The sequence below is a fragment of the Ambystoma mexicanum genome, unplaced genomic scaffold (assembly GCF_040938575.1).
Source record: "Ambystoma mexicanum isolate Mex_15411 unplaced genomic scaffold, UKY_AmexF1_1 Mex_scaf34, whole genome shotgun sequence".
NCBI classification, from domain to species: Eukaryota; Metazoa; Chordata; class Amphibia; order Caudata; family Ambystomatidae; genus Ambystoma; species Ambystoma mexicanum.
The window spans coordinates 1876437-1890115 of record NW_027182449.1 but is presented as its reverse complement, the minus strand read 5'-3'; the positions used below and the strand labels follow the sequence as shown (position 1 = coordinate 1890115).

Below are 13679 nucleotides of genomic sequence, written 5' to 3'. Positions count from 1 at the left end.
CTGTTCTGGAAGCCCCGCTAAGCGAGGGTGAGAAGGCCGGCCCTGACCCAGCCCCAGCCCTCCCGGAAGCCCTGAGCGTCTGCGGAGCTGCCTGTCCCACGTGCAGGGGGAAGCTCCGGCAGGCAGAGCCCAGCAGAAGAGGCACATTGTGGCACAGTTCATGTCTCCCACCAGGCCCTGCTCGGCCTGAGATTTGCATAAATTCGGACCTGGCTGCCAGCCAGCAGGCCCAGTCGGAAAGCGAGCAGGCCTGGCGCAGTGGGCCCACTGGCCCGTCGGCCCCAGGCGGGTCCATGGCCCTCCTGAGCCGACAGGTCACCCCGCTTAACAAGAGCGTCTCGGGTGGGGTGCCCCCCGCCAGGACACGGCAAGGCCGTGAAGGCAAGGCCCGATCGGTGCTCGGACGGGGCGGGCGGCAGCGGCGGCCGGGAGCCAGTCTCACCCCTGCCCCCAAAACCCCAGGAGCTGGCTGGGCCTTCCTTAGGTTGGAGGGCCTGGGCGCGAAAGCAGAGCCCGGGCAGGGCAGGCTGGCTTCAAGAACTACCGGGGCACCTGATATCATGGGGCGCACAAGTCTGGGGTTAGGCACCTGTGCACTTCACCCCTCCAGTGAATGCTGGCCCTCTTGACCGCAGCAACATTCAGGGGCCCAACCTACACATGACACACATGACTTTCACATTTTTTTATTTCACCAATCCATCAGGCCTGTGGACCCCTGAACGGCCCAGGGCTGGCCCTCTTGACTGCAGCAAAATAAACTCTGCTGCACGAGCTTGGGCCCTGTGAGCAAACAACCTGACTCGCACACTAAACTCTTTCTTTCTTTCACCAATAAATCAGGGGAAAGCGCGAACGCAGTCCCCCACTACCAGAAATAATGCAGTCGAGAATCCCGCATTTGGGGACATCGCAGGGGTCAGCAAATCCGATGTGCAATGGATGAGCCTCACCCTGGGAGCTCTGCCTTGCTGATCACAGATGCTCCCCTGCCAGGTAAGTATGAGTTGCGAGCCAGAGGGCAGGGCTTGGGCCTGTTCTGGAAGCCCCGCTAAGCGAGGGTGAGAAGGCCGGCCCTGACCCAGCCCCAGCCCTCCCGGAAGCCCTGAGCGTCTGCGGAGCTGCCTGTCCCACGTGCAGGGGGAAGCTCCGGCAGGCAGAGCCCAGCAGAAGAGGCACATTGTGGCACAGTTCATGTCTCCCACCAGGCCCTGCTCGGCCTGAGATTTGCATAAATTCGGACCTGGCTGCCAGCCAGCAGGCCCAGTCGGAAAGCGAGCAGGCCTGGCGCAGTGGGCCCACTGGCCCGTCGGCCCCAGGCGGGTCCATGGCCCTCCTGAGCCGACAGGTCACCCCGCTTAACAAGAGCGTCTCGGGTGGGGTGCCCCCCGCCAGGACACGGCAAGGCCCGATCGTGCCCGATCGGTGCTCGGACGGGGCGGGCGGCAGCGGCGGCCGGGAGCCAGTTTCACCCCTGCCCCCAAAACCCCAGGAGCTGGCTGGGCCTTCCTTAGGTTGGAGGGCCTGGGCGCGAAAGCAGAGCCCGGGCAGGGCAGGCTGGCTTCAAGAACTACCGGGGCACCTGATATCATGGGGCGCACAAGTCTGGGGTTAGGCACCTGTGCACTTCACCCCTCCAGTGAATGCTGGCCCTCTTGACCGCAGCAACATTCAGGGGCCCAACCTACACATGACACACATGACTTTCACATTTTTTTATTTCACCAATCCATCAGGCCTGTGGACCCCTGAACGGCCCAGGGCTGGCCCTCTTGACTGCAGCAAAATAAACTCTGCTGCACGAGCTTGGGCCCTGTGTGCAAACAACCTGACTCGCACACTAAACTCTTTCTTTCTTTCACCAATAAATCAGGGGAAAGCGCGAACGCAGTCCCCCACTACCAGAAATAATACAGTCGAGAATCCCGCATTTGGGGACATCGCAGGGGTCAGCAAATCCGATGTGCAATGGATGAGCCTCACCCTGGGAGCTCTGCCTTGCTGATCACAGATGCTCCCCTGCCAGGTAAGTATGAGTTGCGAGCCAGAGGGCAGGGCTTGGGCCTGTTCTGGAAGCCCCGCTAAGCGAGGGTGAGAAGGCCGGCCCTGACCCAGCCCCAGCCCTCCCGGAAGCCCTGAGCGTCTGCGGAGCTGCCTGTCCCACGTGCAGGGGGAAGCTCCGGCAGGCAGAGCCCAGCAGAAGAGGCACATTGTGGCACAGTTCATGTCTCCCACCAGGCCCTGCTCGGCCTGAGATTTGCATAAATTCGGACCTGGCTGCCAGCCAGCAGGCCCAGTCGGAAAGCGAGCAGGCCTGGCGCAGTGGGCCCACTGGCCCGTCGGCCCCAGGCGGGTCCATGGCCCTCCTGAGCCGACAGGTCACCCCGCTTAACAAGAGCGTCTCGGGTGGGGTGCCCCCCGCCAGGACACGGCAAGGCCGTGAAGGCAAGACCGGATCGTGCCCGATCGGTGCTCGGACGGGGCGGGCGGCAGCGGCGGCCGGGAGCCAGTCTCACCCCTGCCCCCAAAACCCCAGGAGCTGGCTGGGCCTTCCTTAGGTTGGAGGGCCTGGGCGCGAAAGCAGAGCCCGGGCAGGGCAGGCTGGCTTCAAGAACTACCGGGGCACCTGATATCATGGGGCGCACAAGTCTGGGGTTAGGCACCTGTGCACTTCACCCCTCCAGTGAATGCTGGCCCTCTTGACCGCAGCAACATTCAGGGGCCCAACCTACACATGACACACATGACTTTCACATTTTTTTATTTCACCAATCCATCAGGCCTGTGGACCCCTGAACGGCCCAGGGCTGGCCCTCTTGACTGCAGCAAAATAAACTCTGCTGCACGAGCTTGGGCCCTGTGTGCAAACAACCTGACTCGCACACTAAACTCTTTCTTTCTTTCACCAATAAATCAGGGGAAAGCGCGAACGCAGTCCCCCACTACCAGAAATAATGCAGTCGAGAATCCCGCATTTGGGGACATCGCAGGGGTCAGCAAATCCGATGTGCAATGGAGGAGTCTCACCCTGGGAGCTCTGCCTTGCTGATCACAGATGCTCCCCTGCCAGGTAAGTATGAGTTGCGAGCCAGAGGGCAGGGCTTGGGCCTGTTCTGGAAGCCCCGCTAAGCGAGGGTGAGAAGGCCGGCCCTGACCCAGCCCCAGCCCTCCCGGAAGCCCTGAGCGTCTGCGGAGCTGCCTGTCCCACGTGCAGGGGGAAGCTCCGGCAGGCAGAGCCCAGCAGAAGAGGCACATTGTGGCACAGTTCATGTCTCCCACCAGGCCCTGCTCGGCCTGAGATTTGCATAAATTCGGACCTGGCTGCCAGCCAGCAGGCCCAGTCGGAAAGCGAGCAGGCCTGGCGCAGTGGGCCCACTGGCCCGTCGGCCCCAGGCGGGTCCATGGCCCTCCTGAGCCGACAGGTCACCCCGCTTAACAAGAGCGTCTCGGGTGGGGTGCCCCCCGCCAGGACACGGCAAGGCCGTGAAGGCAAGGCCCGATCGGTGCTCGGACGGGGCGGGCGGCAGCGGCGGCCGGGAGCCAGTCTCACCCCTGCCCCCAAAACCCCAGGAGCTGGCCGGGCCTTCCTTAGGTTGGAGGGCCTGGGCGCGAAAGCAGAGCCCGGGCAGGGCAGGCTGGCTTCAAGAACTACCGGGGCACCTGATATCATGGGGCGCACAAGTCTGGGGTTAGGCACCTGTGCACTTCACCCCTCCAGTGAATGCTGGCCCTCTTGACCGCAGCAACATTCAGGGGCCCAACCTACACATGACACACATGACTTTCACATTTTTTTATTTCACCAATCCATCAGGCCTGTGGACCCCTGAACGGCCCAGGGCTGGCCCTCTTGACTGCAGCAAAATAAACTCTGCTGCACGAGCTTGGGCCCTGTGAGCAAACAACCTGACTCGCACACTAAACTCTTTCTTTCTTTCACCAATAAATCAGGGGAAAGCGCGAACGCAGTCCCCCACTACCAGAAATAATGCAGTCGAGAATCCCGCATTTGGGGACATCGCAGGGGTCAGCAAATCCGATGTGCAATGGATGAGCCTCACCCTGGGAGCTCTGCCTTGCTGATCACAGATGCTCCCCTGCCAGGTAAGTATGAGTTGCGAGCCAGAGGGCAGGGCTTGGGCCTGTTCTGGAAGCCCCGCTAAGCGAGGGTGAGAAGGCCGGCCCTGACCCAGCCCCAGCCCTCCCGGAAGCCCTGAGCGTCTGCGGAGCTGCCTGTCCCACGTGCAGGGGGAAGCTCCGGCAGGCAGAGCCCAGCAGAAGAGGCACATTGTGGCACAGTTCATGTCTCCCACCAGGCCCTGCTCGGCCTGAGATTTGCATAAATTCGGACCTGGCTGCCAGCCAGCAGGCCCAGTCGGAAAGCGAGCAGGCCTGGCGCAGTGGGCCCACTGGCCCGTCGGCCCCAGGCGGGTCCATGGCCCTCCTGAGCCGACAGGTCACCCCGCTTAACAAGAGCGTCTCGGGTGGGGTGCCCCCCGCCAGGACACGGCAAGGCCCGATCGTGCCCGATCGGTGCTCGGACGGGGCGGGCGGCAGCGGCGGCCGGGAGCCAGTTTCACCCCTGCCCCCAAAACCCCAGGAGCTGGCTGGGCCTTCCTTAGGTTGGAGGGCCTGGGCGCGAAAGCAGAGCCCGGGCAGGGCAGGCTGGCTTCAAGAACTACCGGGGCACCTGATATCATGGGGCGCACAAGTCTGGGGTTAGGCACCTGTGCACTTCACCCCTCCAGTGAATGCTGGCCCTCTTGACCGCAGCAACATTCAGGGGCCCAACCTACACATGACACACATGACTTTCACATTTTTTTATTTCACCAATCCATCAGGCCTGTGGACCCCTGAACGGCCCAGGGCTGGCCCTCTTGACTGCAGCAAAATAAACTCTGCTGCACGAGCTTGGGCCCTGTGTGCAAACAACCTGACTCGCACACTAAACTCTTTCTTTCTTTCACCAATAAATCAGGGGAAAGCGCGAACGCAGTCCCCCACTACCAGAAATAATGCAGTCGAGAATCCCGCATTTGGGGACATCGCAGGGGTCAGCAAATCCGATGTGCAATGGATGAGCCTCACCCTGGGAGCTCTGCCTTGCTGATCACAGATGCTCCCCTGCCAGGTAAGTATGAGTTGCGAGCCAGAGGGCAGGGCTTGGGCCTGTTCTGGAAGCCCCGCTAAGCGAGGGTGAGAAGGCCGGCCCTGACCCAGCCCCAGCCCTCCCGGAAGCCCTGAGCGTCTGCGGAGCTGCCTGTCCCACGTGCAGGGGGAAGCTCCGGCAGGCAGAGCCCAGCAGAAGAGGCACATTGTGGCACAGTTCATGTCTCCCACCAGGCCCTGCTCGGCCTGAGATTTGCATAAATTCGGACCTGGCTGCCAGCCAGCAGGCCCAGTCGGAAAGCGAGCAGGCCTGGCGCAGTGGGCCCACTGGCCCGTCGGCCCCAGGCGGGTCCATGGCCCTCCTGAGCCGACAGGTCACCCCGCTTAACAAGAGCGTCTCGGGTGGGGTGCCCCCCGCCAGGACACGGCAAGGCCCGATCGTGCCCGATCGGTGCTCGGACGGGGCGGGCGGCAGCGGCGGCCGGGAGCCAGTTTCACCCCTGCCCCCAAAACCCCAGGAGCTGGCTGGGCCTTCCTTAGGTTGGAGGGCCTGGGCGCGAAAGCAGAGCCCGGGCAGGGCAGGCTGGCTTCAAGAACTACCGGGGCACCTGATATCATGGGGCGCACAAGTCTGGGGTTAGGCACCTGTGCACTTCACCCCTCCAGTGAATGCTGGCCCTCTTGACCGCAGCAACATTCAGGGGCCCAACCTACACATGACACACATGACTTTCACATTTTTTTATTTCACCAATCCATCAGGCCTGTGGACCCCTGAACGGCCCAGGGCTGGCCCTCTTGACTGCAGCAAAATAAACTCTGCTGCACGAGCTTGGGCCCTGTGTGCAAACAACCTGACTCGCACACTAAACTCTTTCTTTCTTTCACCAATAAATCAGGGGAAAGCGCGAACGCAGTCCCCCACTACCAGAAATAATGCAGTCGAGAATCCCGCATTTGGGGACATCGCAGGGGTCAGCAAATCCGATGTGCAATGGATGAGCCTCACCCTGGGAGCTCTGCCTTGCTGATCACAGATGCTCCCCTGCCAGGTAAGTATGAGTTGCGAGCCAGAGGGCAGGGCTTGGGCCTGTTCTGGAAGCCCCGCTAAGCGAGGGTGAGAAGGCCGGCCCTGACCCAGCCCCAGCCCTCCCGGAAGCCCTGAGCGTCTGCGGAGCTGCCTGTCCCACGTGCAGGGGGAAGCTCCGGCAGGCAGAGCCCAGCAGAAGAGGCACATTGTGGCACAGTTCATGTCTCCCACCAGGCCCTGCTCGGCCTGAGATTTGCATAAATTCGGACCTGGCTGCCAGCCAGCAGGCCCAGTCGGAAAGCGAGCAGGCCTGGCGCAGTGGGCCCACTGGCCCGTCGGCCCCAGGCGGGTCCATGGCCCTCCTGAGCCGACAGGTCACCCCGCTTAACAAGAGCGTCTCGGGTGGGGTGCCCCCCGCCAGGACACGGCAAGGCCGTGAAGGCAAGGCCCGATCGGTGCTCGGACGGGGCGGGCGGCAGCGGCGGCCGGGAGCCAGTCTCACCCCTGCCCCCAAAACCCCAGGAGCTGGCTGGGCCTTCCTTAGGTTGGAGGGCCTGGGCGCGAAAGCAGAGCCCGGGCAGGGCAGGCTGGCTTCAAGAACTACCGGGGCACCTGATATCATGGGGCGCACAAGTCTGGGGTTAGGCACCTGTGCACTTCACCCCTCCAGTGAATGCTGGCCCTCTTGACCGCAGCAACATTCAGGGGCCCAACCTACACATGACACACATGACTTTCACATTTTTTTATTTCACCAATCCATCAGGCCTGTGGACCCCTGAACGGCCCAGGGCTGGCCCTCTTGACTGCAGCAAAATAAACTCTGCTGCACGAGCTTGGGCCCTGTGTGCAAACAACCTGACTCGCACACTAAACTCTTTCTTTCTTTCACCAATAAATCAGGGGAAAGCGCGAACGCAGTCCCCCACTACCAGAAATAATGCAGTCGAGAATCCCGCATTTGGGGACATCGCAGGGGTCAGCAAATCCGATGTGCAATGGAGGAGTCTCACCCTGGGAGCTCTGCCTTGCTGATCACAGATGCTCCCCTGCCAGGTAAGTATGAGTTGCGAGCCAGAGGGCAGGGCTTGGGCCTGTTCTGGAAGCCCCGCTAAGCGAGGGTGAGAAGGCCGGCCCTGACCCAGCCCCAGCCCTCCCGGAAGCCCTGAGCGTCTGCGGAGCTGCCTGTCCCACGTGCAGGGGGAAGCTCCGGCAGGCAGAGCCCAGCAGAAGAGGCACATTGTGGCACAGTTCATGTCTCCCACCAGGCCCTGCTCGGCCTGAGATTTGCATAAATTCGGACCTGGCTGCCAGCCAGCAGGCCCAGTCGGAAAGCGAGCAGGCCTGGCGCAGTGGGCCCACTGGCCCGTCGGCCCCAGGCGGGTCCATGGCCCTCCTGAGCCGACAGGTCACCCCGCTTAACAAGAGCGTCTCGGGTGGGGTGCCCCCCGCCAGGACACGGCAAGGCCGTGAAGGCAAGGCCCGATCGGTGCTCGGACGGGGCGGGCGGCAGCGGCGGCCGGGAGCCAGTCTCACCCCTGCCCCCAAAACCCCAGGAGCTGGCCGGGCCTTCCTTAGGTTGGAGGGCCTGGGCGCGAAAGCAGAGCCCGGGCAGGGCAGGCTGGCTTCAAGAACTACCGGGGCACCTGATATCATGGGGCGCACAAGTCTGGGGTTAGGCACCTGTGCACTTCACCCCTCCAGTGAATGCTGGCCCTCTTGACCGCAGCAACATTCAGGGGCCCAACCTACACATGACACACATGACTTTCACATTTTTTTATTTCACCAATCCATCAGGCCTGTGGACCCCTGAACGGCCCAGGGCTGGCCCTCTTGACTGCAGCAAAATAAACTCTGCTGCACGAGCTTGGGCCCTGTGAGCAAACAACCTGACTCGCACACTAAACTCTTTCTTTCTTTCACCAATAAATCAGGGGAAAGCGCGAACGCAGTCCCCCACTACCAGAAATAATGCAGTCGAGAATCCCGCATTTGGGGACATCGCAGGGGTCAGCAAATCCGATGTGCAATGGATGAGCCTCACCCTGGGAGCTCTGCCTTGCTGATCACAGATGCTCCCCTGCCAGGTAAGTATGAGTTGCGAGCCAGAGGGCAGGGCTTGGGCCTGTTCTGGAAGCCCCGCTAAGCGAGGGTGAGAAGGCCGGCCCTGACCCAGCCCCAGCCCTCCCGGAAGCCCTGAGCGTCTGCGGAGCTGCCTGTCCCACGTGCAGGGGGAAGCTCCGGCAGGCAGAGCCCAGCAGAAGAGGCACATTGTGGCACAGTTCATGTCTCCCACCAGGCCCTGCTCGGCCTGAGATTTGCATAAATTCGGACCTGGCTGCCAGCCAGCAGGCCCAGTCGGAAAGCGAGCAGGCCTGGCGCAGTGGGCCCACTGGCCCGTCGGCCCCAGGCGGGTCCATGGCCCTCCTGAGCCGACAGGTCACCCCGCTTAACAAGAGCGTCTCGGGTGGGGTGCCCCCCGCCAGGACACGGCAAGGCCCGATCGTGCCCGATCGGTGCTCGGACGGGGCGGGCGGCAGCGGCGGCCGGGAGCCAGTTTCACCCCTGCCCCCAAAACCCCAGGAGCTGGCTGGGCCTTCCTTAGGTTGGAGGGCCTGGGCGCGAAAGCAGAGCCCGGGCAGGGCAGGCTGGCTTCAAGAACTACCGGGGCACCTGATATCATGGGGCGCACAAGTCTGGGGTTAGGCACCTGTGCACTTCACCCCTCCAGTGAATGCTGGCCCTCTTGACCGCAGCAACATTCAGGGGCCCAACCTACACATGACACACATGACTTTCACATTTTTTTATTTCACCAATCCATCAGGCCTGTGGACCCCTGAACGGCCCAGGGCTGGCCCTCTTGACTGCAGCAAAATAAACTCTGCTGCACGAGCTTGGGCCCTGTGTGCAAACAACCTGACTCGCACACTAAACTCTTTCTTTCTTTCACCAATAAATCAGGGGAAAGCGCGAACGCAGTCCCCCACTACCAGAAATAATGCAGTCGAGAATCCCGCATTTGGGGACATCGCAGGGGTCAGCAAATCCGATGTGCAATGGATGAGCCTCACCCTGGGAGCTCTGCCTTGCTGATCACAGATGCTCCCCTGCCAGGTAAGTATGAGTTGCGAGCCAGAGGGCAGGGCTTGGGCCTGTTCTGGAAGCCCCGCTAAGCGAGGGTGAGAAGGCCGGCCCTGACCCAGCCCCAGCCCTCCCGGAAGCCCTGAGCGTCTGCGGAGCTGCCTGTCCCACGTGCAGGGGGAAGCTCCGGCAGGCAGAGCCCAGCAGAAGAGGCACATTGTGGCACAGTTCATGTCTCCCACCAGGCCCTGCTCGGCCTGAGATTTGCATAAATTCGGACCTGGCTGCCAGCCAGCAGGCCCAGTCGGAAAGCGAGCAGGCCTGGCGCAGTGGGCCCACTGGCCCGTCGGCCCCAGGCGGGTCCATGGCCCTCCTGAGCCGACAGGTCACCCCGCTTAACAAGAGCGTCTCGGGTGGGGTGCCCCCCGCCAGGACACGGCAAGGCCGTGAAGGCAAGACCGGATCGTGCCCGATCGGTGCTCGGACGGGGCGGGCGGCAGCGGCGGCCGGGAGCCAGTCTCACCCCTGCCCCCAAAACCCCAGGAGCTGGCTGGGCCTTCCTTAGGTTGGAGGGCCTGGGCGCGAAAGCAGAGCCCGGGCAGGGCAGGCTGGCTTCAAGAACTACCGGGGCACCTGATATCATGGGGCGCACAAGTCTGGGGTTAGGCACCTGTGCACTTCACCCCTCCAGTGAATGCTGGCCCTCTTGACCGCAGCAACATTCAGGGGCCCAACCTACACATGACACACATGACTTTCACATTTTTTTATTTCACCAATCCATCAGGCCTGTGGACCCCTGAACGGCCCAGGGCTGGCCCTCTTGACTGCAGCAAAATAAACTCTGCTGCACGAGCTTGGGCCCTGTGTGCAAACAACCTGACTCGCACACTAAACTCTTTCTTTCTTTCACCAATAAATCAGGAGAAAGCGCGAACGCAGTCCCCCACTACCAGAAATAATGCAGTCGAGAATCCCGCATTTGGGGACATCGCAGGGGTCAGCAAATCCGATGTGCAATGGAGGAGTCTCACCCTGGGAGCTCTGCCTTGCTGATCACAGATGCTCCCCTGCCAGGTAAGTATGAGTTGCGAGCCAGAGGGCAGGGCTTGGGCCTGTTCTGGAAGCCCCGCTAAGCGAGGGTGAGAAGGCCGGCCCTGACCCAGCCCCAGCCCTCCCGGAAGCCCTGAGCGTCTGCGGAGCTGCCTGTCCCACGTGCAGGGGGAAGCTCCGGCAGGCAGAGCCCAGCAGAAGAGGCACATTGTGGCACAGTTCATGTCTCCCACCAGGCCCTGCTCGGCCTGAGATTTGCATAAATTCGGACCTGGCTGCCAGCCAGCAGGCCCAGTCGGAAAGCGAGCAGGCCTGGCGCAGTGGGCCCACTGGCCCGTCGGCCCCAGGCGGGTCCATGGCCCTCCTGAGCCGACAGGTCACCCCGCTTAACAAGAGCGTCTCGGGTGGGGTGCCCCCCGCCAGGACACGGCAAGGCCCGATCGTGCCCGATCGGTGCTCGGACGGGGCGGGCGGCAGCGGCGGCCGGGAGCCAGTTTCACCCCTGCCCCCAAAACCCCAGGAGCTGGCTGGGCCTTCCTTAGGTTGGAGGGCCTGGGCGCGAAAGCAGAGCCCGGGCAGGGCAGGCTGGCTTCAAGAACTACCGGGGCACCTGATATCATGGGGCGCACAAGTCTGGGGTTAGGCACCTGTGCACTTCACCCCTCCAGTGAATGCTGGCCCTCTTGACCGCAGCAACATTCAGGGGCCCAACCTACACATGACACACATGACTTTCACATTTTTTTATTTCACCAATCCATCAGGCCTGTGGACCCCTGAACGGCCCAGGGCTGGCCCTCTTGACTGCAGCAAAATAAACTCTGCTGCACGAGCTTGGGCCCTGTGTGCAAACAACCTGACTCGCACACTAAACTCTTTCTTTCTTTCACCAATAAATCAGGGGAAAGCGCGAACGCAGTCCCCCACTACCAGAAATAATGCAGTCGAGAATCCCGCATTTGGGGACATCGCAGGGGTCAGCAAATCCGATGTGCAATGGATGAGCCTCACCCTGGGAGCTCTGCCTTGCTGATCACAGATGCTCCCCTGCCAGGTAAGTATGAGTTGCGAGCCAGAGGGCAGGGCTTGGGCCTGTTCTGGAAGCCCCGCTAAGCGAGGGTGAGAAGGCCGGCCCTGACCCAGCCCCAGCCCTCCCGGAAGCCCTGAGCGTCTGCGGAGCTGCCTGTCCCACGTGCAGGGGGAAGCTCCGGCAGGCAGAGCCCAGCAGAAGAGGCACATTGTGGCACAGTTCATGTCTCCCACCAGGCCCTGCTCGGCCTGAGATTTGCATAAATTCGGACCTGGCTGCCAGCCAGCAGGCCCAGTCGGAAAGCGAGCAGGCCTGGCGCAGTGGGCCCACTGGCCCGTCGGCCCCAGGCGGGTCCATGGCCCTCCTGAGCCGACAGGTCACCCCGCTTAACAAGAGCGTCTCGGGTGGGGTGCCCCCCGCCAGGACACGGCAAGGCCGTGAAGGCAAGGCCCGATCGGTGCTCGGACGGGGCGGGCGGCAGCGGCGGCCGGGAGCCAGTCTCACCCCTGCCCCCAAAACCCCAGGAGCTGGCTGGGCCTTCCTTAGGTTGGAGGGCCTGGGCGCGAAAGCAGAGCCCGGGCAGGGCAGGCTGGCTTCAAGAACTACCGGGGCACCTGATATCATGGGGCGCACAAGTCTGGGGTTAGGCACCTGTGCACTTCACCCCTCCAGTGAATGCTGGCCCTCTTGACCGCAGCAACATTCAGGGGCCCAACCTACACATGACACACATGACTTTCACATTTTTTTATTTCACCAATCCATCAGGCCTGTGGACCCCTGAACGGCCCAGGGCTGGCCCTCTTGACTGCAGCAAAATAAACTCTGCTGCACGAGCTTGGGCCCTGTGTGCAAACAACCTGACTCGCACACTAAACTCTTTCTTTCTTTCACCAATAAATCAGGGGAAAGCGCGAACGCAGTCCCCCACTACCAGAAATAATGCAGTCGAGAATCCCGCATTTGGGGACATCGCAGGGGTCAGCAAATCCGATGTGCAATGGAGGAGTCTCACCCTGGGAGCTCTGCCTTGCTGATCACAGATGCTCCCCTGCCAGGTAAGTATGAGTTGCGAGCCAGAGGGCAGGGCTTGGGCCTGTTCTGGAAGCCCCGCTAAGCGAGGGTGAGAAGGCCGGCCCTGACCCAGCCCCAGCCCTCCCGGAAGCCCTGAGCGTCTGCGGAGCTGCCTGTCCCACGTGCAGGGGGAAGCTCCGGCAGGCAGAGCCCAGCAGAAGAGGCACATTGTGGCACAGTTCATGTCTCCCACCAGGCCCTGCTCGGCCTGAGATTTGCATAAATTCGGACCTGGCTGCCAGCCAGCAGGCCCAGTCGGAAAGCGAGCAGGCCTGGCGCAGTGGGCCCACTGGCCCGTCGGCCCCAGGCGGGTCCATGGCCCTCCTGAGCCGACAGGTCACCCCGCTTAACAAGAGCGTCTCGGGTGGGGTGCCCCCCGCCAGGACACGGCAAGGCCGTGAAGGCAAGGCCCGATCGGTGCTCGGACGGGGCGGGCGGCAGCGGCGGCCGGGAGCCAGTCTCACCCCTGCCCCCAAAACCCCAGGAGCTGGCCGGGCCTTCCTTAGGTTGGAGGGCCTGGGCGCGAAAGCAGAGCCCGGGCAGGGCAGGCTGGCTTCAAGAACTACCGGGGCACCTGATATCATGGGGCGCACAAGTCTGGGGTTAGGCACCTGTGCACTTCACCCCTCCAGTGAATGCTGGCCCTCTTGACCGCAGCAACATTCAGGGGCCCAACCTACACATGACACACATGACTTTCACATTTTTTTATTTCACCAATCCATCAGGCCTGTGGACCCCTGAACGGCCCAGGGCTGGCCCTCTTGACTGCAGCAAAATAAACTCTGCTGCACGAGCTTGGGCCCTGTGAGCAAACAACCTGACTCGCACACTAAACTCTTTCTTTCTTTCACCAATAAATCAGGGGAAAGCGCGAACGCAGTCCCCCACTACCAGAAATAATGCAGTCGAGAATCCCGCATTTGGGGACATCGCAGGGGTCAGCAAATCCGATGTGCAATGGATGAGCCTCACCCTGGGAGCTCTGCCTTGCTGATCACAGATGCTCCCCTGCCAGGTAAGTATGAGTTGCGAGCCAGAGGGCAGGGCTTGGGCCTGTTCTGGAAGCCCCGCTAAGCGAGGGTGAGAAGGCCGGCCCTGACCCAGCCCCAGCCCTCCCGGAAGCCCTGAGCGTCTGCGGAGCTGCCTGTCCCACGTGCAGGGGGAAGCTCCGGCAGGCAGAGCCCAGCAGAAGAGGCACATTGTGGCACAGTTCATGTCTCCCACCAGGCCCTGCTCGGCCTGAGATTTGCATAAATTCGGACCTGGCTGCCAGCCAGCAGGCCCAGTCGG

General features: G+C 62.2%; 13 non-coding genes across 13 annotated transcripts; all 13 read right to left on the bottom strand.

The window, feature by feature from the left end:
* Positions 1-840: 840 nt before the first annotated feature.
* LOC138558071 (U1 spliceosomal RNA) lies at positions 841-1004 on the bottom strand. Its single transcript, XR_011298226.1, has one exon. It is a non-coding gene; the product is annotated as a U1 spliceosomal RNA (small nuclear RNA).
* An 866-nt stretch (positions 1005-1870) lies between these two features.
* Positions 1871-2034, bottom strand: LOC138558303 (U1 spliceosomal RNA). The gene has a single exon (XR_011298455.1). It is a non-coding gene; the product is annotated as a U1 spliceosomal RNA (small nuclear RNA).
* Positions 2035-2914: 880 nt separating this feature from the next.
* LOC138558461 (U1 spliceosomal RNA) lies at positions 2915-3078 on the bottom strand. Its single transcript, XR_011298609.1, has one exon. It is a non-coding gene; the product is annotated as a U1 spliceosomal RNA (small nuclear RNA).
* Positions 3079-3948: 870 nt separating this feature from the next.
* On the bottom strand, positions 3949-4112 carry LOC138558070 (U1 spliceosomal RNA). The gene has a single exon (XR_011298225.1). It is a non-coding gene; the product is annotated as a U1 spliceosomal RNA (small nuclear RNA).
* An 866-nt stretch (positions 4113-4978) lies between these two features.
* On the bottom strand, positions 4979-5142 carry LOC138558069 (U1 spliceosomal RNA). Its single transcript, XR_011298224.1, has one exon. It is a non-coding gene; the product is annotated as a U1 spliceosomal RNA (small nuclear RNA).
* An 866-nt stretch (positions 5143-6008) lies between these two features.
* LOC138558068 (U1 spliceosomal RNA) lies at positions 6009-6172 on the bottom strand. Its single transcript, XR_011298223.1, has one exon. It is a non-coding gene; the product is annotated as a U1 spliceosomal RNA (small nuclear RNA).
* Positions 6173-7042: 870 nt separating this feature from the next.
* On the bottom strand, positions 7043-7206 carry LOC138558460 (U1 spliceosomal RNA). Its single transcript, XR_011298608.1, has one exon. It is a non-coding gene; the product is annotated as a U1 spliceosomal RNA (small nuclear RNA).
* Positions 7207-8076: 870 nt separating this feature from the next.
* LOC138558067 (U1 spliceosomal RNA) lies at positions 8077-8240 on the bottom strand. The gene has a single exon (XR_011298222.1). It is a non-coding gene; the product is annotated as a U1 spliceosomal RNA (small nuclear RNA).
* Positions 8241-9106: 866 nt separating this feature from the next.
* On the bottom strand, positions 9107-9270 carry LOC138558066 (U1 spliceosomal RNA). Its single transcript, XR_011298221.1, has one exon. It is a non-coding gene; the product is annotated as a U1 spliceosomal RNA (small nuclear RNA).
* An 880-nt stretch (positions 9271-10150) lies between these two features.
* Positions 10151-10314, bottom strand: LOC138558643 (U1 spliceosomal RNA). Its single transcript, XR_011298785.1, has one exon. It is a non-coding gene; the product is annotated as a U1 spliceosomal RNA (small nuclear RNA).
* Positions 10315-11180: 866 nt separating this feature from the next.
* Positions 11181-11344, bottom strand: LOC138558065 (U1 spliceosomal RNA). Its single transcript, XR_011298220.1, has one exon. It is a non-coding gene; the product is annotated as a U1 spliceosomal RNA (small nuclear RNA).
* An 870-nt stretch (positions 11345-12214) lies between these two features.
* On the bottom strand, positions 12215-12378 carry LOC138558459 (U1 spliceosomal RNA). Its single transcript, XR_011298607.1, has one exon. It is a non-coding gene; the product is annotated as a U1 spliceosomal RNA (small nuclear RNA).
* Positions 12379-13248: 870 nt separating this feature from the next.
* LOC138558064 (U1 spliceosomal RNA) lies at positions 13249-13412 on the bottom strand. Its single transcript, XR_011298219.1, has one exon. It is a non-coding gene; the product is annotated as a U1 spliceosomal RNA (small nuclear RNA).
* Positions 13413-13679: the final 267 nt, after the last annotated feature.